General features: G+C 41.6%; 1 non-coding gene and 1 pseudogene across 2 annotated transcripts; both read left to right on the plus strand.

Moving 5' to 3' along the window:
• Positions 1-28: 28 nt before the first annotated feature.
• On the plus strand, positions 29-7,207 carry LOC118240984 (N-acylneuraminate cytidylyltransferase-like; annotated as a pseudogene). Its single transcript, XR_014123246.1, has 8 exons — positions 29-642; positions 763-906; positions 1,346-1,501; positions 1,793-1,926; positions 2,226-2,314; positions 2,478-2,649; positions 4,586-4,751; positions 5,251-7,207. The product of XR_014123246.1 is annotated as an N-acylneuraminate cytidylyltransferase-like (transcript).
• Positions 3,297-3,437, plus strand: LOC113569629 (U4 spliceosomal RNA). The gene has a single exon (XR_003409814.1). It is a non-coding gene; the product is annotated as a U4 spliceosomal RNA (small nuclear RNA).
• Positions 7,208-17,592: the final 10,385 nt, after the last annotated feature.

Raw genomic sequence — 17,592 nt, forward strand, 5'->3', positions numbered from 1 at the left:
TTATACACGCTGTGTAAGAGAAAAGGTCAATTACGGAACACCGGAAGTGAAGCCGTTTTTGCGCGACGGCCACAATGTCAAAGGATATAAAAAACAATTGTTTTTAAAAAAAACTTCTTTCCATGAAATCAAATAGGTCTTGGATCTTAGACTATTAAACATTTATCTCGTCTGAAAAACACCAATTGGGGTTAGTAAAGCGCTTACATTTATTTACCATTATCTTAGATTGTCGATGTTTTGTACTGACGTGGCCGATAATACGCTACGCTAGTTGCTTTTAAACTGAATTAGTTTGAATTGCGCTTCATTTCTTGGACCTGTTCTCCGTAGCAGAATAGGTTTTAAGCCAGTTTTTACCATCACCGATTACTGAAGCTTTGTTTCTTTTGCGATCCCTTTATTTTCGTAGCCTTTGAAGAGAATGAATAGATTAAAGAGGAAAATTGTAGATAACGCTGCTGAAGGCAGTAGTAATCAGTCAACCAAACTAGATACTGTTAAGGAGAGACACGTAGCTGGGGTGATTCTCGCTCGTGGCGGCAGCAATGGAATTCCTCTGAAGAACATAAAATTGCTGGCGGGTGTTCCACTGATCGGATGGGTTATACGGGCAGCTATAGACTCTGATGTGTTTGACAGGTAATTCGTTAAATATAGTAATTTGCAAATTGCAACTCGTGGCAGTATGAATGTACGGATGACCACCACCAAACCAGTTGTTCCTGTCTTGACGTGATGTTTCCCGGGACATTTCCACAGCCTGTGGGTATTCACTGACCACGATGAGATTGAGCGGGTGGCAAAGAAATGGGGGGGCTCGAGTACACAGGAGGAGTGCAGAAGTGTCCAAAGATACAACCAGCTCCCTGGAAACTATTCAAGAGTTTTGCCGAATGAACCCAGGCGAGTTATGTTGTTCTCTGCTGTGGTCCGCTGTTGATCAGATCAGAAACTCAGAGCCATTAGTTTGGTGTTTAAAAGTGAATGGACTTCATATCTGGCTCATTGTGCCATGCATTTTGTAGGTATCAGCTGCATACTTAATCAACCCCTGTTCATTTTGCTGTTTAAATGAACACTTATTCATATAAACAGCTGCAGCAGAGTCTGCTTAACTGAGCTTTTTATTAGACACTTTCCTATCCTTCTCATATTTATTCATACCAACATTTGCATCCAATTCAGGTTTTTTTTTTTTTTTTTACATACATAGTCATACAGTATGTAACATGTTCTATGTTATATCACATACTAATTATTTGTTATAATTCAATGACTATTATTTGACTTTGTCTAATCATAGTTTGTATTTCCCTTTTTACACTTCGCACCACTCCCTTAGAGGTGGACATCATCTGTAATATTCAGGCCACCTCTCCATGCCTCCACCCACACCACCTTATACAGGCAGTGGAGATGGTGACCAAACAAGGCTACGACTCTGTGTTCTCTGTCGATCGCAGACACCACTTCCGTTGGCAAGAGGTCACCAAAGGAGGTGTGTGAAAGATGCACCGATAAGCCTACATAGATGGATGTGTTTGAGGTATAAGTGGAATTCAGTCACATTGGGATGGAACTAAGTAGTTTACTTTCTTTGGCAAGGTCTCTAGGCTATGTTTCTGAAATGTATTGTGCATTTATGAGTCTTAAATGGAAAGCAAATCAAGTTCTGTGATCAGTGTTCTTGAACCGAAAGACCTCTTGGTTGAAGATTGTTCCAGCTCTTCTCAAGCCTACTGCACAGCTGTTTAATTGAAGTGTTTCCTGTCTCTTCTTTTTACTCAAGAGGGCACCGACACTAAGGCCCTGAACCTGAACTCAGCCAAGAGGCCCCATCACCAGGACTGGGCTGGGGAGCTCTGTGAAAATGGATCCTTTTACATCGCCACCAAAAAACTTATAGATGAAGGAGTCCTGCAGGTGAGCTGAATTCCACAGTGTTCAAGCTGCAGGCAGCAAATTAATCTAATCTCAGAATTTAATTTAATTGTTACAAACATTTATAACAATTGTTCAGATACTCACTTTTATCACAGGTCTAATGCCAGTCAGAAGTTTCTGCCCACTCACCACTGTCTATTGATGATGACCTGAGCCTCCTTCTTATTGCAGAATATTAGTTGTCCCAGAAGTTGTTAGTGGTTTATTATATAATCTTTTATGAGCTTTATTTAAAATATTGAAAAGGGCATGAAGTGTGATCTGTTCGCCTTTTGTAGGGAGGGAAGATGGCCTATTTTGAGATGCCGGCAGAGTACAGCATTGATATTGACATAGATTGGCCTGTTGCAGAACAGAGGGTGCTCAGGTAAACCAGCAGAACAGCACAGAACCATCTCCACAGCTCACTCCTTCACGTCTTTTGCTCTCTTAGTGTTCGGGCAAGAATGGCCACTAGCCTTAAGATCAGCATCCAGGGGTGTGTGTGTATGTTTGTGTGTGTGTGTGCGTGCACATTTGCCTCCATGCAGGTTTGGTTACTTCGGTAAGGACAAGCCGGAGTTGGTGCGGCTTCTCCTTTGTAATGTGTTGGGCTGTTTGACAGATAGGCAGATCTCTCTGTCTGCAAGTGGAGACGAGAGGGTGTCCATTAACAGCAGAGATCTGGATGGTATCACCATGCTGCAGAGAGAAGGAACAGAGGTAGGTATTAATAGAGGTCATGCTAAGCTGATCTGTGATCAGGTTAATTAAACCACAGCTTTCTTTGTGTGTTTAGGGTAGGGCAGTGGAGACTTTTTAAAATCAAGACTGTGTGTTTTATATTTACATAGGGTCTGTAAATTTGAATCAAAACGGTCTTGACGAAGGCATTGGTAAAAATGCTGGGTGATTCTGTACTGCTGTATATTGGAACTGTAGGTTGTGAATTCACTTTTTCAGTCGCAAAAGAGCATGTATGTTTACAGGGTGTTCATGTTGGGCCTTCAACAATGTAATTTCTCCCCACCCGCTTTGGTGCAATCCACACCCCTTATGGTGATTGACCAAAAGGTTCACACTAATTTAACCCCCCACCTCTACCATCATCCCCTTACCCTTACTCTGTTGTCCACTACCCATCATGCATTGTGTTCGTTCTTTCACTTTTTGTAACATTCGAAGTATTTGTGTTTTTACACAAAACACTGATCAAGAAGTGTTGATCATTGTTGATTATTTTATATGAAACTCTAATTTCAGCCTGCATGTCTAGTAGTTCTGGAGTTTTTGTTAAGGCAAATCAAAGAACTGTCAACGTGCATAGGGACCCTGTTACTCAGATGCTCGAACTCCTAGGATGGTAGGTTATCTTTGCGCAGCGGCAGTATCGTAGCCTATGAGGTTTATCTGAGGCGTGATTATTGCTAGTTGAAAACTTTACCCAATACCCTGCTGTTGCAACTTGAGATATAGTTGGCACTGGCAATTTTTGGTGGTCTTCCAGGAGGTTGATGTTATTGTCTGAAAATAAGAAATGCGTTTTCATTGGTTAGAGTAGTTTTGCAATGTTTATATGGTATTGTGTCATTGGTATGAATGCCTGTATATAAAGGTTTAATCAAATTCTTTTATTCTGGAGGAGACATGAGTTATTGTTTCATTGGGGGCGTTACTGAAACGTCTACCTGAAAAGTACAAAACAGATGTAGGATAAACATTGCCGTAGGAAATAACAGCTGCCTATATTTCTGTTCCTAATCCCAGGTGCTCTCCTTGTTACAAGGACGAGTCTTGGGAAAATAATTTTAAAATGATGATGATGATAATTATATTCAATAATAATAATAAAACACAGATAATAGTTACTAGATGCAAAACTATGGTTTCTACAATTTGTATTTGTTTTATTGATTTTCCTTTTTTAGTTCGCTAACTAGCTAAAGTTCTAGATCAGGTCGTTGATGTAGGCAGTCTAATTTTATAACTATTCTAAATGGAGTTTGGCAGGAATATGCCTAAATATACATCACACAACACAGCAAAAGCCTCTATAAAAGCTGTCTACAGTTAATCATTTGATTTTTGTACACGTGCGATTTTAAAAAGAACCTTTGCTCATGTCACATCGTTTAGTTTTGTAGTCTCTTAAATAAGACATGCTTAACAAGCTCTTAGAAAATAGCCATAAAGTATTATAAATAAACTACCACCTGTGGGACATTGTTACATCCTTTGAAAGAAGTTTTGCTCTGAGTTATACTTCGTGTATGAAACAGTGTAACGATTGATCTGGGAACTTGACGTGCCAAATGTTACGCTTGTGTATGCATCATTACATTTTTACCATGGTGCCAGATTCACTGTCATTGTATAAAGGATCTTCCTCCATCGCATTTAAAAAAAAAAAAAATAGAGAGAAAATATTTTACACAGATCCATTTGGATTTCAAAGTGTAATCCACATTTCTAGAGTCAGAGTACCTGACGCCTACAGTTACAGCTTCTTGTAGCATTACTTCTTTCTGTATAAAACTGGTTGATGTTTTATAGCAACCTATGACATAATGGAGCCTCACAGAACTTTTTGAAATCAGTATTTCAAATGTAACACTTGCTATCGTTTTGCATGTTTGTTTCTTCCACTCTGTCCTATCAGGTGATCCTTCTGACTTCCAGTGAGAACCCCACACTGGGGAGACTCACAGACAAGCTGTCCCAGACAACGGGCTGTGTTGTGATGTCTCTGAATGAGCCGAAGCAGGTGGAGGTTGAGAAACTGATGAAGGAGAAGAAGCTAGAATGGAAAGAGGTGGCCTATATTGGTAAGTGATTTCTCTCTACTTTTGTCTTTAGTTACCCTTCTAAATAATGATTATTTTTTGGTTTGTAGATCTCATACAGTGATTAGATTTTTTTTTTTGTTTGTTTGTTTTTTTTTGTTAAAATATTTTGTTAGAATGGTTAGAAATATAGCTACAGCTAATCAGGAAAAGTTGTTTTGTGCCAGAAACTCATTCAGCTAAAAAAATATGCATAAATATTCACCACCTGCTTTTCATTACTGAGCACAATATTCACTGAGGTTTCACAGTCCAGTGTTTACTGACATTTTTTTAGCATGATGACAAAAAACATTGAAAACCAAACCATTTTGATCTAAAAATATCCAAGATTCTGATCCAATACCTACAATGCCAAACAAAATGGAATTCTCTCATTTCTCCAAATCATAAAGCAAAATAATTTTCAAATCGGACATCGGCATGCACACTGCGATGAACAAGTCGGATCCCTCAGTGTTTCTCTTGTGCACTACTATAGGTAATGATGCAACAGATGTGGACTGCTTGAGCCTGGCTGGACTGAGCGCTGTGCCCCTGGACACCTCTGGGATGGCGCTCATTGCAGCAAAGTACCAGTGCCAGAGTACCGCGGGCCATGGTGCGGTGCGGGAGTTCTGCGAGCACATTCTGCACAGCCTCCAGCCAGCAGGGAATCTTCAGTACCAGAGCTTACCTCCCACCCAGACTTTGCCGCTTGCTACCAGTGCGAGTATCTCCGCGTGTTCCTTCCCCTGCAGGGCCCATGGCCGGTACCTGCCCTGGCCAAACCAGGGATGGTCACGGCTCACCGGCGCGGAGAAGTTTTCTCGACGACGATGGTGGCGGGGGCGGTGGTGGTGGTGGCGGTGGTGGCGGGGGCGGCGGCTGCGGCGTGCACCACTTCCCGCCCCCGCATCCCTTTTGGGGGACAATGGGGGCCCCCCTTGTCTCAGGAGAGGCCCTCGTACCAAAGGCGCTCGGGGTCACACTGTCACACAGTGGCAGGGGATTAAATACAGACAAAAAAGGTGTGTTTTGTCTAAGGGTGTGTAGTTAATAATTTAGACAACAGTGAATCCCCCTTGCACGCGGGGGGAGGAGCATTCCGTGACCGAATTGAATTCAGCCGTTCTGAAAAAAGTTCTGAAAAAAGTAGAAAGTGGTGTTATGAAAATGTGATGTGTGAAGGGTAATGACGATATATTATGTTTCTATTAGGGGTGGGACTTGATTAAAAAAAATGTATCTAAATAATTAGAAGCTTTGTAATTAATTAATCGAAATTAATCACATTTTAATCACATTTCAATATTTAACATGAGAAATATTAATTTAAGTTTGGATGACGAATGAATCAATGAACATAAGCTTAAACTTCAAAATCTTGTTTATTTTCCCACCAGTCTACTATACAGACCAATAGATTAGTGCAGAAAACACAGAGCAAACAGTTTTCAGAACACTAGAAATTCTGACAAAAAATACAAAAGTACTGATTGACTTCAACTGCTCCCATAAATAAAATAAAATAGATAAAATATTGTCTACCATCATCTAAAATGGTATTAAGACATCCTCTGACTTCAGTTCTTCTTATTCTTACAATATCCTGAGCAAAACTCCCCAAGTTAAACAACAACAACATCGAGCATGTCAATATGATCAACATTTAGTTAAGTCAATAACACAAACCCATTGACCTTATGACAACATCTACTGCTTCCTCAGCCAGTTACTGAGACAAACTGGCCTTTCGACATTTTCAGAGGTCAATGCTGCCCTCTTCTTCTGAACTATGTTACCAGCAAGCGAGAAAAGTCTCTCACAAGGAACAGACGTGGCAGGACTGGCCAGATATTTTCGGGCCACGGCAGGGCAGGACATTGTCTTTCTGGACGGCAGTTCGTAACTTGCATCAGCTGACGCAATTTGCAGCGTCTCTTGTAACCCTTTATCTTCGACCACAGAGAGCAGTCTACAGTCCACAGCAATCCATCTCGCCAGTGAATTGGTCAATTTGTCTGACGTGGACTTTGACATTTTGTTTCTGAATGTGAACCTCGACATGTGGTCGACTGTTGAGTGGCGAGTTTGCTCGTACTAGGAATACTATCACATTTAGCAGCTAAGTTAACATTACTGACCTGCGCGCTAGCCCCAACATGTTTTGCGTTGAGGTGGTAACGAAGGGTGGAAGTGCTTCTGTGAGAAGCAAACTCCTTCCTGCATAAAGTGCAAATAACAAATTTTTTGTTTATATTTCCATCTGGGAGTTTCTTGTATTTAAATTTCCCATCCACCAGCGTAGCCTCTTCCGTCCTCTCCATCATGCTCATCACATTGTGCGTCAACATAATCTGTATGCCTGGAACTCGTGCACTGAGAAACGTTCCAAGATGTAAAGGTGTGATTAAAATGCGTTAATTTTTTATTTAGTTATTTTCCCTGTAATTAATTAATCGAAATGAACGCGTTAAAGTCCCACCCCTAGTTTCTATACATTGAACATGGGTCATTCTTATTACATATGCTTTAAAAATAAAATGGTCATTTTAAAATTCAGATAAGATCATTTCTGTACTTTTGACATTGATTGGGCCTGGCATGACAATGAGGAGTTTTCAAAACATCACTCTGTCTCTGTAAAACTGGCATGATTGTTTACCTTTGGTGATGAACACTAGTAGACACCAGAGGGCAACCTTGGTCATCAAATCTGAAGTCTCAGAACAGAATTCAGTTTGCAGTTCTCTTGGTCCAGGCAAAAAGTTGATTTCTATTTAGTGAAGTGCATTTCTGATTCAACAAAAGGACTGGTTTTATCATCATGGGGCTATCAAATTCACAGAGGCATCAAGATTCTATATAAATATTGTAAAGGATGCTTGCATGTGCATGTTTGAAATGTTTTCGATTTTTCCAGTTTTATGGTATATGTAGTTACTATGCACTGGGCTAATAATTGGGAGAATTAGCTGTCTTGTTTTATTGATCTAAAAACCTTTTGCTTATTGGGTGAACATGCATGGGTTGCATGGGGACTCAAAATGTAAACTGAAACGCTCGCTGACTGCAGTAAGTTTATTCTCTTGGCAATGCTGTTATACTGTAAATAATCACGATGGCAACTGAGTGGTGTTCAGGAATGCAGCTTGATCAATGTGCTCCTTCTTAACTTACAGCAATGATCAGACCTGTAGTATTTTATTCATACTTAAAGAGGAATTTTGAGGAAAATATTGGACTAAAGATTGGTTGGAGTTAATAACGAAAAAGTAAAAAGATGAATATGGACCAAGGAGCAAGTTTATAAAGCATCGCTGAACACATTTCTGTAAAATAATGAAACAACACAAATTAGCATTTACATATGTTTTTCAGACTTCTGTGAACAACAGAAATAAAGAAATGTATGTTAAACAATTGATTTAAGAAATCCCTCTTTTGGCTTTTTGCCTTGATTATTGAACCTGTTTCAAAAGAAAAATAGATATCCAGATAATGTATGTTGAGCAACCCAGAACAACAGCGGAGCAATACTGGTAGTATGGAAGCCTGCATCATCCTCTGGTAGCTCCCTGTAAGCTTGTTGATTTGCAATACCACACAGTCCTCACCCTGTGTGAGAGGGTGAACCCAATAAACTCTTGCCCTTCTGGTTCAGCATGCTGCTGAGCTGTCATTGCTCATGCACAGCCAGGCCTGTTGGGTGTTCAGGCTTGCTACTCACCCACTGTTCCACAAAGCTGCTCTCTCTCTCTCTCAGTGACTCTATTAAACCAGAGCCCTCAGTCAGGAATAGTGCTATTGGAACAAAATGGTGACTCTCTCAGTCTAGAGAAAGGACAACAGCACGGCCAACAGATGTGTCCTTTTCCCACCTATAATCTGTCTTGATGCAATGCAGCTCAGTTCTCCAGAAGCATATTTGCATGGAAACCCATAAGGCAACCCATCTTTACAAGTTAACACAATTAACAGAACAATTAACAATTACAAAAAACAGAAACCAAGTTATTGTCATATTGTGATTTCCACTTAAATGAAAAACACTAAGAGATGGAGCAAAATCCAGTTGGTCAAATCAAATCAAATTTATTTATATAACACTTTTTATAACAGATGTTGTCACAAAGCAGCTTTACAAATGTCCAAGCCCCCACCGAGCAAGCCAAGGGTCACAGTGGCAAGGAAAAACTCCATAAAGCATGAGGAAGACACCTTGAGAGGAACCAAGACTCAACAGTCACCACAATAGTAACAATTGTAAGAGAAAAATAAGCAATTATTGTCTACTCCAGTTTTCTAGAAGTCCTAGTCTGGTCCTGATGGTGTGCATATATTTGAAACCCATTCCACATGAGAATATCCATTAAGGGCATCAGAGAAGTAGTGTGCTGGGATGAAGGTGTGGTGGGCTACAGCAGGGGACATCAGGGGATGGTGGGAGTAGCTATGGCAGCTGAGACGGGTTGAGGCTCTGTAACATCATGACATCAGGTATAGCTGTACCTTGGTAGAAAGAAAGAACAGATTATTAGGCATGTCCAGGTATGAGGGTTTGTAAATTAGGGAACTATAATATGCAAATAGGAACTCCATTAGATCTAGCTATAGCAGCATAGCTAAAAGGATAGAGCAACAAGGAAACACAGGCATGAGGGCACCCTGGAACATCAGCACTCTGCCGCTCTCAGTCCACAAACTTGAGTGTCAAAAGAGAGGTGAAGTGACAGCATTATAACATCCCAGTAACTCTCAATGCCCATGGATCTCCAGATCTATACCCCTTCCTAAGATGGGAAGTAGTTAATAAAATGCCTGACTGACTGCTAAGAGTTCTCTAAGGTACTGTGGGGCCTAATAGAAGCAACTCTGTTTTGTCAGAATTAAGTAAGAGAACGTTTCTTAATAATACTAAGGTGATATATGTCCTCTGGTATCATCAACAGTTCAGCAAAGATTACAAACATAGCAAAGACTGGTGTAGATCTGAAGATGCCTGACTGACACTGTTGAAATCCCACCTCTGGTTTAGTGCTGCCATAAATTCATCCCTGAGGTGATTCAATTAAAAGCTGTTAGTAAAAACATGCCTCAGAGAGTGTCTTTTCTGGCAAGATAGATATTGGAGAATATGTCTTTGGCCATTTCAGAGAGATAGTATGTCATTTTTATTCAGGAACCCAATGAATTCAATTCCATTTGTAGCTTAGCGATGCTTCTTTTGCTAAATAGGAGAGCTTTTGTTCAGTACTGTGGATTATCATGATACCATTTATTGCTTGGAAATTCTTTTAGCATTTATATAACCTATTATTTTTTGAAGTGTTGAAAATGTATATTCCATGACATGTATTTTTTCCTCTTTCTCCCAGAGATGGGTAATTAGTTAATTAAAGGTCAGTGTAAGAATTTTGGTTAAGACCCAGAAGTAGGATCAATACAGTTGGAGGTGCTCCTACTCATTGAAGTCTGGCTCATGGTTTGTGTGACAAAACCAATTAAAGAGGATCAATAGGGCCTTATGAGACCCTGTGCGTTGTTCGTAGGTGCACCTAGTGATTGACATGCTGGCAGCAGCAGCCTAGCTCCTGCTGGCTCCTGTCACCTTATTAGAGCCCCCCGCCCCCGGCTTTCTGCCACTCTCCCTCAGTAAACACAGCCGTCAGATCCCCAGCCTGCCATGGGGCCACAGGTGGGCTTGGTAGGACTGGATTTGCTTCATAAAATTCTCAGCAGACATGTTTTATGAGATATTTTAATCTGGAAGCATAACAAACTCCTGTTTCTCTGGTTTTGTGGCCAGCATTTTTAGAGTTCCTTGATACTATAACTGTAACTGCACAGCATTAAGAGAATTGTACTTGCCATGTCACAATGCCTATGAGTTCATTAGTGCAAAATCAGTTAATCACTCAGTCAGCTTTTGGAATACATGATAATGGGAGGGGATGTGGAGGGCAATCCATCGGCCCAGACAGTGTTGGAAGACACATGCTTGCATCGGTGCTGAGGGACCAGTTTACTGACAGTGAAGGAGTGCAGCTACTGAGCTACTACAATTGTCCATTAGAGACGAGGTGGGAGTGGCTCGCACTCATCTAGGATGGCAACAGAGCTGAGCATAGCGCTACCTTGTGGGCAAGAAAGTCAATGTCAAAAGGCCCAGTCAATGTCAAAAGTACAGAAATTATCTTATCTGAATTTAAAAATGACCATTTTATTTTTAATGCATATGTATTAAGAATGACCCATGTTCAATGTATAGAAACATAATATATCTTCATTACCCTTCACACATCACATTTTCATAACACCACCACTTTTTACTCTCACATAAACCTCACACAAGCTTAGAGTGTTTAAAACAAACATAGCAAATAAAACAGCTATCCTTCCTAAAAGAAACTAAAGTGAACATTAAATCCTATGCAACATACTGTGTGAAGTGGAAGTGGAAAAATTAGACATTTAAAAAACACTGAATCATAACATGTTGATATCAGTGTCTTTCTTTGGTGATGTCTGATTAGTCCCAGATTAAGAAACATTTGATTTTTTTAAATTATATTTTTCATAAACTACCAATTATAGTACAACTGGGCCAAATTCAATTCTGTCAAGGAATGCTCCTCCCTCTACGAGTCACGTGGTACGGCCCGCTGCATGTAGGGGGGATTCACGGTTGTCTAAATTGTAAGTACGCCCCCCTGGGATAACACACACCTGCACAGGATTTGGTGTTAAGTGTTTTGTCTGTATTTAAACCCCTGTCAGCGTGTGATAGTGTGACCCTGAGTACTTTGGTACGAGGGCTGGTCCTGTGACTTACGCTGCCCCCATTGTCCCCCAAGAGGGACACGGGAGTGCGGAGCAGAGCATGCCGTTGGCCGCCGCCGGACACACTTCTCCGCGGCGGTGTGCCGCGACCAGGTCCGGTTCGGCCAAGCCCTCGGCCCCGCAGGGGGAGGAAAGCGCAGTGATACTCGACCTGGTGGCAAGCATCGAAGTCAGGGCGGGATATAAGCTCTGTGAGGATTCAGGAATAATAAGGAATTTGGTTATTGAAGGGTCTGAGAGAGATTTTTATATAATAGGACTGGATCAGAAAAAGGCCTTTGATTATATTTCTAGAGACTACTTATGGTGTACATTGGAACATTATGGTTTCCCAGAGAGGTTTGTAAATATGATTAAATTATTGTATAGTAAATCAAAAGTACAAATTAATGTTAATGGTGTGTTAACTGAAGAATTTGAAATACATAGAGGGGTTAAACAAGGATGCCCATTGAGTGCTGCATAAAAAAATTTAATAAAATTTAAAAAAAGTAAGCTCTTGCAGTGAGGATTCCCTGCTGTCTGGAGGGTGCGCATCTTCTTCAGCAGCAGAATGTGCTCACAGAATTCCCGCACCACACCATGGCCTGCTGCACTCTGGCACTGGTACTTTGCTGCATTGAGCGCCATCACAGAGGTGTCCAGGGGCACAGCCCTCAGTCCAGCCAGGTTCAAGCAATCTACATCTGTTGCATCGTTACCTATAGTGCAGCAGAGAAACTCTGAGGAATCTGACTTGTTCATTGCAGTGTGCATGCTGATGTCCGAATTGAAAATTATTTTGCTTTATGATTTGGAGAAATGAGAGAATTCTATTTTGTTTGGCATTGTAGGCATTGGGCAAGAAAGTTATTGTACATAAGCATACATTGTTTAAGACTTGATGAGTCTTATGACAACCCTTTTTGGCTTTTGCAGGAGCTTACTGTCATAAAGACTTTTCTTTGCCCTCCCAGACTCATACAATATGTTCTATATGTGACTCAATTCATCAAAGTCACACACACAAAAAGAGCTGTGGTGCATTGGTGGCTTTAAGCTGCAGCTGCTTCCCAAAGGGTCAGAGAACCATGATTTTCACAGCTGACATGTTCATACATCATCCACATGGGAGGTTTATTAGATGCTGACAGCAAACAGAAGACAGCACATGGATATTTTAATACCTTTGGGTTTAGCTCTGCTTTCTGGTGCCTGTGATAACAGCAAATGGGTCACACTCCTGCAAAGAAAAATCCACTAGTTCTGAGATGAGTGTGAACATTCACACAGTCTTTGCAAGTAAGAACATAATGCCTTGTGTTTTGTACAAGTCCTACCATGGTAAAGTGTGATCAAGCATATTTAACCGTACCAGTTTAAACTGAGCTGACAACACTGAGATACTACTTCTGGTTTAAGTAAAACCACACTTGCATGCATCAAACTATTAGGAGTTCATCAGTCTCAGAATAGTGTTAAAGGACCCAGGAAAGGGGTGAAGTGCAGGTGCGCACATCCAAAAAGGAACGGCAGTGTGGTGACACAGGCAGTCACCCCCTAAAGGAGAGAGGGGGGTGTGATGGGGATCGTCAGCTCAGGGAGGTGAAATGGGTGCTCTGGCTGCTATGCCAGAGAGCTGGCTCTTTGGAGCAGTTGTTGGGGCACATGTTTACCACCTGTAGGACCAGGGTTTAAGAGCTGGATCAGCTCATTCTTACTTGTTCCCTTCAGCTGTAATAAAAGGTTTGTCATATGTAGTAAGGACATTTTTCATTCTTAGGTGGACACAGTTAAAGTTTGGTTTCCCTTCCTGCTTTTAAAGCTCCCTTCATCATTGTCAGCCACACTATCAACCTTGAAATGCACAATTTCAATTCATTACATGAATCTGATATGTCAGCTATCAAAAATGTTTGTTGTAAACTGACTTGCTCTATAAAACAAGCCAATAGTTCTTGTTAATTTCAACAAATTGAGATGACTCTTTAGACTTCAAAGTGTTTGGGGGTAGCGAGGTAACACCAAAAGTCAAATATATTCAAGCAACAAATCACAATCCCCTGAGATAACTTATGGTGATTTTGCTACCATACTAATTCCTGAATATTGAGGAGGGTGGAGCTGTGTAAAATGTGAATTAAAAATTCAAATGAATGCAAAGCAATCACACTTTTCTTAGTTCCATTAATGAGACCATTCCCTCTGCGACTTCTGATAGCTCCTAAACCATTGTAGTTCAATAATTGTGCACAAAAGATGCTTGAAATTTAGAGTGAGTCAGTCAAAGCTTTGATCACTTCTGAGCTGCTTTTGTGTTTTTGTCACTGTCCTTATATGGAAGCGAGATGCCCAGAATACTTTTTCTATAAGGGGCATGACCTAATGTCTTGCAGGCTGAGGTCCGGTTGTTTGGGAACTGTGGGGTGGAGGGGGAGTATTGGAGAAGATTACTGGCTTCAGTAAAAGCCATTAGCAAGTATCTGAAAAGGCTTTCAAAAAAGGAAGTTGAAACCCAGGTTCATGGCTATACAGAGAGGGAGGACTTTGGCTAGACAGAGAGGAATAGATAAGGGAGATTAGGGTAGGTGTCTGGTTGCGCAGTGTAATCGGACAACTTTCTTTGTCGATCTTTCAGAGAGGACAAAAGAAACACAGTCCATCAGGGTGGTGTTTACAGGGTGGTGTTTGTCAGTCAAAAAGAGCACAAGTAGTTCCTCATGTCCAGCTTGAAGGTACAGAATAAATTTTAGAATACATAGGAAAGAGCAGATTTTGGCAAAATGCAGGATGACTGCCTATTAAAATTTTATAAACACTATAGAGGTATTGACTAGAATTAGTAATACATAATATTATGCCCCTATTCACTTTTTATTATATTAGACCCAGAATACTTTCCTAGGTAAACAGGAAGACTTACAGTGTGGATGGGAGCCATCAGAGAATGTTTTCAAATATTCAGGAGTGTTTCTCTTCTATGCCTTCCTTAAAATCCTTCCATTTATTATAAACAAACCATTACTTTAAAAAAAAAATCTTGTAAATCATCTCTGGGCCCAGAACAGTGCAGTCAGTACAGTTGATCATTTATCACTCCGAATTTAACCTTTCTCCAAGTTCCAGAAGCATCTCCCTCTTCCCTCACTCATCATCATTCATGTCTGTTTCTTGGAAAATGCCATTTACTAAACACCCTATAACCTTTTCCTGCCTGCTCTCCCATAATTGCCAAAAGAATTAGAAATGGACTGGATCAATAGTGAGGAGAGATAACAAATTCCCTACATCGTTAATAGGTACATGAAGTAACTCAGCTACCTCCTTTGTAACCTTTGAAGTAATGAAAGAAAATGGAAGGTGATGCCTTTTAACATTTTTTCATTGGCTATTTACACTAGTTTGTCGGTTACAAACAATCCACTGTATTCCACAATTTACAGTGACTATTCTGTTCAGTTCTACTATTACAAACACTAGGAACCACTTATCCCCGCACTGCCACGTCTACCTCTTCGCACAGACATCTCCAATCTGGTTCGCCAGAGTACTAAGTACGCACCTAAATGCTATTCTCATTACTGCCCCCCTATTTAAGCTCCCCTCCCTCGCACTCACTTTGTGAGCTATTGCCAACTCCATTTTGCATACCAAGCATTCCAGATACTTCCTGGTTTTCGAATCCTGTCTGTGTTTCAGACCTCGTCTCCTTCCTGACCCCTGGATGCCTTCCGGACACTTCGTGATTACGAGTACCTGCCTGACTCCTCTAACCTGTCGTGTTTCATCAATAAAACTGCTTGCATTTCAATCCGCTCCCTCATGTGTGTATACAATCATAAAATCTACATATATAATATGTACAATCCTATTACATTAAATGGCTTCTCCTCTTAACTGCTGCAAAGCTCTTGAGTGAAGTCAGACCACAGGACTAATACTGTGGCAAAAATATTCACAGACTAATTTCAGAACAGTGATGCTTAAGTGCTATCCTTGTGATCTACTGCCCTGCAGAGTTTACCTAATCTACCTAACCTAATCTAGCACAACTGGCACTACTAGTAAGGACCCAGTGAAGGCCATGATTAATTGGATAAAGTTTAGGCTTGGAACTATACTCTGCAGGGTGGTAGATCACCAGGACGAGATTTAGGCACCCTTGAGTTAGAACATCTCTTTAGCACCACCTACTTGACAAAAACATTTGTGGTCATCTTTTATTTTACTCATGATAAATTACAATATCTCAGTTCCACATCTTATCAGAAGTGCCTTCTATTTTCTTTTATACATTGCCCTCAGGTGCTCACCTACTCAGCTAGCTCTGGAGGTCAGAGCATGTTTACTCTGTGGAAGACCCAGGTTTGAGGCTGGGTGTGGTTGCTGCCCTCAGCCTTTGTCACAAATGGTGTCAGAAATGGGATGGTCTGGTGTGAACCCCTGGTGAGGGGCATGCATGGTCCCCTTGAATGAAGGGTGGAGGTGTGAGGGACACATGGAAGGTGTGAAGTGCACAGGTATGCTCCCTGAAGGAGTGGGCAGTGAGATGGAGTGTGATGGTCAGCCAGAAGTTAAATGTGTGTTCTGTCTGCTATAACAAAGTCATATGCTATGCTAGTAGTCATAGCATACACTTGCTACCTGGAAGACCTGGGTGTGGTTGCTATCCTCAACCTTTTTTTGTGTTTATGAAATTTCTATATGAGAACTATTTGTTATAGTGTTTTAACTGACATTTTAGGAATAAAAATATTGTAATTCACATAAAATGAAACTAACAACCTTCCAAGCTGTGATGAATTTATAAAAAAGTTCAATGTTGACATTAGACACTGTATAAGAATAAAATGAACTTTTAGTTGCAAATGCAAATGTTTTTGTAATTGCCCGTGTGCCGCAGGGCAAGGAGCAGGACGCACTGACTTCCTCGTTGTGGACAGATGTTTATTAACAAAACAATAATGGTAAACATAACAGCATTCATGTATAACATGCAGGGTGAAACGGAGTAACACTCAACAGCGACTGTGATGGAGGGAGAGCTGTGATGGAGGAGCTGTGATACACACAAAGACGTTTATAGACACAGAAGACAACATAGCTCTAAGGCCATCGAGGGATCAAACACTGACAATACTAACGTTTACATTAACGTTTACATATACACTCACATTAACAACACAACGGGGAGCAGATGTGAAACACATGGGGGCATGGCCACACACACACACACACCCACACACACAAGGGTAGACGTTTGGGGGGAGGGGCTGTACCGTGACAGAGCCCCTCCCCGATGGCGAGACTCCCGGCGCGGCAGCCTATCAGGCTACGGCTCCGAATCCTACGCCGAATGCCGAAGCCGGAGGACCGAGCGAACCATCATGGGCCAGTGCGAGCAGGACAGTGGGGGGAAGGACAGAGACAGAACAATAACAGACACAGGGACAAACACACTGATGGGCACAGGCACAGACACAAATGGAGACAAAGCGATGGATACATTAAATGTGACTGGGACTGACACAGTGACCGGGACAGGTACATGCATGTAATTAAACAATGAGTTATGAATAAGTCCGGGGAAGCTGGCAGGAGCCCCAGCCTGTCCCCGAGTCATCAGCTGGCTCGGAGTCTCACTCTGCTGTGGGGGATCACCTTTTGCTGAGCTGGGTGGCGACGGCTTCTCTGGCTTTGGGGCATATGCCTTAGGAGGCGCACCAGTGGTTTTGCCTGTCTCTGGGGCGGGCACTGGTGACGCCTCCTTTTTGTCTTTTTGAGGCTTGCGTGCAAGCATGTGAGCCCTGGGGCTGTGTGCCCCAGGTGAGGGAGTGTCTTCAGACGATGATGGCACCGCCTCTTTGTGAGTCACGCGGGGCTTGCTGATTCGAGTTCGATGTGCTTTGGGCGGAACCTTGGGCACTGGAGGCTCGTCGCTCTCTGACTCTGCTGACCATGTGTCCATCACAGATGGGGAATCCTCATGGAGGGCCTCCATTACGGGATTCTCCAAATG

This window comes from Electrophorus electricus, chromosome 4, assembly GCF_041902795.1.
Source record: "Electrophorus electricus isolate QZ-2024a chromosome 4, ASM4190279v1, whole genome shotgun sequence".
Taxonomy (NCBI): Eukaryota; Metazoa; Chordata; class Actinopteri; order Gymnotiformes; family Gymnotidae; genus Electrophorus; species Electrophorus electricus.